We start from the raw sequence: 6,607 nt of genomic DNA, 5'->3' as shown, positions 1-6,607 counted from the left end.
CTGACTAAGTATCCGCCTTTCCCTTAGACAAGGAAGAAGAGGAATTTGTACGCTTCAGCGCATTTACTGTTTTCCAAAATTTAGAAGGATCACCAGCAGAGTTAGAGATGAAAAAATAGCTTGATTTGGCTCTCTGTATCGAGATAGTACATCTGTTTTTCAATTGTCTGAAAGATTGCCAGTCCACTACAGAGTCAGTTTTCCTTGCTTTGGCCCAGACTTGATTTGTCATTTGAGTGAGGTCAGATGAAAACCAAGGGTTAGATCTATCTTTGACTCTGAATTGTTTAAAAGGGGTGTGTTTTATCTGCCAGAGGAATAAACATGTAGGATACATTTTCTAGAGCCAACTCAGGGTCAGGAATACTGATATCAGAGTAGAACATGTCATGTAACAACCTTTGAGGAGATACATTTTCAAATGTATCTTCTTAATTAAACGAGGATTAGTATTTTTGTTGTTTCATATCTCTAATACATACTGTTCTATGGGACAATGATCACTGAGATCATATGCAAATACTCCACTAGCCAAATATTTATGGGGATTATTAGTAAGTTATTATTAGTAAATCAATTAATGAGTTAACAGGATTTTTTAAATTTAGCCATGTGGGTTTTGAGATCAATTGAGTCACATTCAAATGCATATACTCTTAAATTGATTTGAGGCCGGAGATAGCCAATCCAGAGTCAAATCCCCTAAAATGACCAACTCCGAGGACAGAAAAAGTGTGAAGCACTCAGATATAGCACAAATAGCATCCGCCATGACAGCAGGGGGTGGTAAATCCCAGTAACAAATACATACGTATTCTGGTTTATGGACACATCTACAGTACAACAAGGAGCTAAAATTTCTTGGGAACAGAAATATTTAAAGATTGGGACTATGAAATTTGATTTTACTTACAGTATATGGCCACTCCTCTCCCTTTCTGTAATATGTCACATCTAAATACATGAATAATTTACTTCAATGTCTTTATCAGCGACAGAAGCATTTAACCATGTTTCAGAGAGAGCCAGAATGTCAGGACACGAGTCCTGTACCCAAATGGCAATTGTGTCCATTTCTTTATTCATGTTTCGCGCATTAGATGCATTAGCCCAAGCACCCTGAGAGATTTAAAGTCAGAAGGGCTATTCAGCTCATAAGAGCTAACAGGCATAGGGTCATCTGCAGTTATTTGTTGAGTGAGCTGAGACTTTGCCAAGGTCCCCGACCAACCACGTGAGAGCAGAGCAGACTGAGCATTTGACAGACCTCTCTCAAGTCGCTCGTTGCAGGGGCTGGGGCAGGAACTGGGAGTGCAGTGTTGGCAGAGCTCAGTCCACCCGACCGAAGTGGCTGCCAATGCTCTATTCTAGCTCCTGTTGCAGGGTTGGGGCTGACATGGGGGGCAGGAGTGTCCCAGGCCTGCCCTGGGGATGGGAGTAGAGAGGGTAACCAAAACTAGCCTGGGAGGGAGGGTGTGGGGGGAATTGAGGAGGGTGGTGTGGAGGGCAGTGTGGCTGGCGAAGCTCCAAACTTTCAGCATACAAGGGCTGATGATGTGAATGATACATGGTGTGGACTGCATCATGTGGTGCAATAACCTCAACAGTGTTTTGCCAGACCCTAGGGTAGAAGTCGGTGCTGTGTAGAGCTGTGCTGAGGTGGGCCTGGTAGAGCTGTGCTGAGGTGGGCCTGGTCTGGTAAAATGTGAGGGAGGTTGTAGGGAGAATTGAAGAGGGTGGTGTGGAGGGCAGTGTGGCCGGCGATGCTCCAAACTCTGCGTGGGGCCTCTTTGACTGCGTATGACTTGGTCATAGCTCAGTGTGTCTGCATGCAGTTCCTGGGAGAGAAGTGGTAGATGGTGGTGTGGGGGGCAGTGTTGCTGGCTGTTCTCCAGTTTCTGTAAGGCACCACTGGATGCATGTCTAAAGGAGCATCTGATTTGTCTCAGAGAGTTGGTGGCTGTTCTGTTGCTCTTGTGGGGTGAGGTGGACTGGCCACCCAGAGCAACATCCTTTAAGGTCCTGGAGAAGGTGGGGACTGCCTCTTTGTACAGGTGTACATTGTCGTAAAGACAGTCCAATGGTGGCAAGGTGGAAATCGCAGGAGGCTGCTGAGGGGAGGAGGGCTCATAATAATGGCCAGGAAGAAATGGAATGGCATCAAACCATGTGTTTGTATTTGCTACCATTCCACCCATTCCGCTCCAGCCATTACCATAAGCCCATCCTCCCCAATTAAGGTGCCACCAACCTCCTGTGGTAGAAATCTCTCCTCTGGAGCAAGGTAGATATTACAATATTCGCGATGGGGAAGATGGTGGCCCTGTCAATCACTCCTCTTAGTTATGTGGCCACTCTCTCCTGTTGGGCACGCAGGTCATTGGTCCCCGTGTGAATGTTGGGGAGACAAGCTGAGCCGCAGTCAAGAGCTCCATACCTCTCTCTGTTGTGGGGCACCATCATTTTGCCACCTATTTATTTGGGAAAAGTTTAATATAAACTTTCCATTGGAGTCCATCGTTAAAATAATGTCTTGTTTCTCATCAGATCTGTGGAGTATGTCAGGAGTGATGGGAGTAATTACAGGCCGTGTGATGGGGATGGAGGGTGTCAGCTGGGTTGGTGCAATGGTTGGTTGTTTTGGTTGGTTGGTTCTGATTCAGCTGTTGGCTTGGTCCTGTGTTTTTGTGGGACTCTTTGTAGAGTGGATGGTGGTGGCTGGTGGTGGCCTGCCTCAGCTCATGTAGCCCTTTATGCAGGTCGTGCATGTGGCTGGTGTTGACTGTGCTGGACAGTTCCTCTCTAAGTCTACAGACTTCCAACCTGAGAGCCTGGTTGTCCTCCTCAACATTTTTCATTGCACACTGCAGCTCCCGGATCTCGTCCCTATGCTGACGCACCAGGCTGATCTCGTCCCTATGCTGACGCACCAGGCTGATCTCGTCCCTATGCTGACGCACCAGGCTGATCTCGTCCCTATGCTGAAGCACCAGGCTGATCTCGTCCCTATGCTGACGCACCAGGCTGATCTCCTCCTCTATAATATTCTGTGGTACTGCAGGTGTCCCGTGTGAGAGAGGCTTGCTCAGGGCTGTATCTGCTGCAGGCGAGGGAGGGACACTGGGGACTACATATTGGGGCACAGAGGGAGTGGAGGCTGTTGTAGGTAGTGACAATGGAGAGGTTTTAAGTTCATCAACAAGAGGTTTTATTTGGTCGAAGTTGTGGACAAATTGATCCAGACTTGGCCTCCGAACCTTGAATCATCACAGTGCCGTTATTATAAATATGCATGTTAAATTTGGGGGTGGAATCAATGTACAGTTGCCTCATTGTTCTGTTTCCTGACATTTTAAGTTCATTATTGTTCTTGTCGAGAGCTGTGTGCCAAGCATTAGGATCATCTGCTTTTAGAATTAAGTCTGCCCTCAGAGTCTCTGGGGATTCTCTTAGCAATTTATTTTTTCCTGACTCACTTTTAACATTTTCAAGATATGTGATGGCAAGGTCTCTGAAACAATGCTTAGAGAATGCATTCATTTTCATCTCCATTGTGACCTCATTAAACAATGCAGTCTACTCTAGACTGATGTGCTTGTGCTTCTTGATGAAAGCACTTATTTCAATAATGCACCTATAGATAAATGCATTTTTTAAACAATGCACTTTTATGAAAAATACAAATAAAAATATGAAATGTGTTTTTCAATGAAACAACCCATTGCACATAAATTAAGATACTCCCTCAGTGTTCAGAATGTTCCCACCGCCTTTCCAAGTGCTATTTTTCTTGTTTGTTCGTCTAAATGCTTGTTTCGCTGTCAAGGCCTGAACTATATTCCAGAAATTCCTCAGAAATCCTTCCTCTTTCTCCCTTTGTTGGTTTTGTGTTTGTTTATCTATGTCCTAATTCTTCTTGTTGTCCATGTTGGGTTTTTAGTCCCCCTATCCTCTGTTATCTGATGATTCAGCACTGCAGATGAGTCTTGCAAGACCAAGTCGATCAATCTCTCAAAATCTCCAAACTATTTCCACAAAAGAAAAGCATCTTCCAAGTCACAGCAATGCACAGCAATGCACCAAAATAATTCAACTGTTAACATATAATACACATTTCTTACAAAAATGTGCAATTTAAGGAGGAGCTCTTCTTAAGTGCTGCTGCTCATGGAATTGGTTGCTAGTAGATCCACGTGTGAGACTTTGTGACAGGTTCTGCTAACACTTCTGCTGGGACACACGCTCACCACCCTCACACACGCAGGACCAGGATGAGACAGAGACCAGGATGAGACAGAGGACCAGGCTGAGACAGAGACCAGGCTGAGACAGACAGCGGACCAGGCTGAGACAGACAGAGGACCAGGCTGAGACAGACAGCGGACCAGGCTGAGACAGACAGAGGACCAGGCTGAGACAGACAGCGGACCAGGCTGAGACAGACAGAGGACCAGGCTGAGACAGACAGAGGACCAGGCTGAGACAGACAGAGAACCAGGCTGAGACAGACAAAGGACCAGGCTGAGAGAGGACCAGGCTGAGAGAGGACCAGGCTGAGACAGACAGAGGACCAGGCTGAGAGAGGACCAGGCTGAGACAGACAGAGGACCAGGCTGAGACAGACAAAGGACCAGGCTGAGAGAGAGACCAGGCTGAGACAGACAGAGGACCAGGCTGAGAGAGAGAGCAGGCTGAGACAGACAGAGAGCACTCAGAGGGCTCCACTGTTGGCAGCTCCTTCTGTTGTCATGGAAACAAACATTGGGTCAGCAGTCAGTACATGTAGTGTCTAGAGCCTTCCTGTGTACAATCACAGAAATATTACACTCACAGAAATATTACACTCACAGAAATGTTACCCAATGTGTTAATCCCTTTATAGGATTAATAACGTTTATTCAATTAAATCAATGCAAATTAATCTATTGCACTCACACTCACTTTTAATGTCTATAGTAAAACACACCTACACACACAATTGACAGCTGTACATGGTATCTCTGCTGCCACAGGGAAACCCAGCTGGCCACAGGGGAATGTCTCAGGAAATGTCAACAGAAAAAAACTGTACTGTATGGTATGTGCCCTTACACCTGACACCAGTGTACAGTGCCTTCAGAAAGTATTCAGACCCTTTGACTTTTTCCACATTTTGTTATGTTACAGTCTTATTCTAAAATGTATTACATCTTTTTTTACACACAATACCCCATAATGACAAAGCGAAAACAGGTTTTTAGAAATGTTTGCACATTTCTTAAAAATGTTACAACAGAAATACCTTATTTACATCAATATTCAGACCCTTTGCTATGAGACTCATAATTGAGCTCAGGTTCCTCCTGTTTCCATTGATCATCCTTGAGATGTTGCTAGAACTTGATTGGAGTCCACCTGTGGTAAATTCAATTGATTTGACATGATTTGGAAATAAACACCTGTTTATATAAGGTCCCACAGTTGACAGTGCATGTCAGAGCAAAAACCAAGCCATGAGGTAAAAGGAATTGCCTGTAGAGCTCCGAGACAGGTTTGTGTCGAGGCACAGATCTGGGGAAGGGTACCAAAACATTTCTGCAGCATTGAAGGTCCCCAAGAACACAGTGGCCTCCATCATTCTTAAATGAAAGAAGTTTGGAACCACTGAGACTCTTCCTAGAGCTGGCCACCCGGCCAAACTGAGCAATCGGGGGAGAAGGACCTTGGTCAGGGAGATGACCAAGAACCCGATGGTCACTCAGTGAGACCTCCAGAGTTTCTCTGTGGAGATGGGAGAACCTTCCAGAAGGACAACCATCTCTGCAACACTCCACCAATCAGGCCTTTATGGTAGAGTGCCCAGACGAAGCCACTCCTCAGTAAAAGGCACATGACTGCCCGCTTGGAGTTTGCTAAAAGGCACCTAAAGACTCTCAGACCATGAGAAACAAGATTCTCTTTGGCCTGAATGCCAAGCGTCATATCTGGAGAAAATCTGGCACTATCTCTTGGTGGTGGCAGCATCTTGCTGTGGGTATGTTTTTCAGCGGCAGGGACTGGGAGACTAGTGAAGATCGAGGGAAAAATTAACGGAGCAAAGTACAGAGAGATCATTGATGAAAACCTGCTCCAGAGCGCTCAGGACCTCAGACTGGGGGGAAGGTTCACCATCCAACAGGACAACGACCCTAAGCACAAAGCCAAGACAATGCAGGAGTGGCTTCGGGACAAGTCTCTGAATGTCCTTGAGTGGCCCAGCCAGAGCCCGGACTTGAACCCGATCGAACATCTCTGGAGAGACCTGAAAAAAGCTATGCAGCGACGCTCCCCATCCAACCTGACAGAGCTTGAGAGGATCTGCAGAGAAAAATGGGAGAAACTCCCTAAATACAGGTGTGCCAAGCTTGTAGCGTCATACCCAAGAAGACTCGAGGCTGTAATCGCTGCCAAAGGTGCTTCAACAAAGTACTGAGCAAAGGGTCTGTATACTTATGTAAATGTGATATTTCCGTTTTTTTATTTTTTATAAATTAGCAAACATTTCTAAAAACCTGTTTTTGCTTTGTCATTATGGGGTATTGTGTGTAGATTGACGAGAGAAAAAACAACAATTCAATCAATTTTAGAA

This window comes from Salvelinus namaycush, chromosome 1, assembly GCF_016432855.1.
Source record: "Salvelinus namaycush isolate Seneca chromosome 1, SaNama_1.0, whole genome shotgun sequence".
NCBI classification, from domain to species: Eukaryota; Metazoa; Chordata; class Actinopteri; order Salmoniformes; family Salmonidae; genus Salvelinus; species Salvelinus namaycush.
This window is presented reverse-complemented; position numbering follows the sequence as displayed.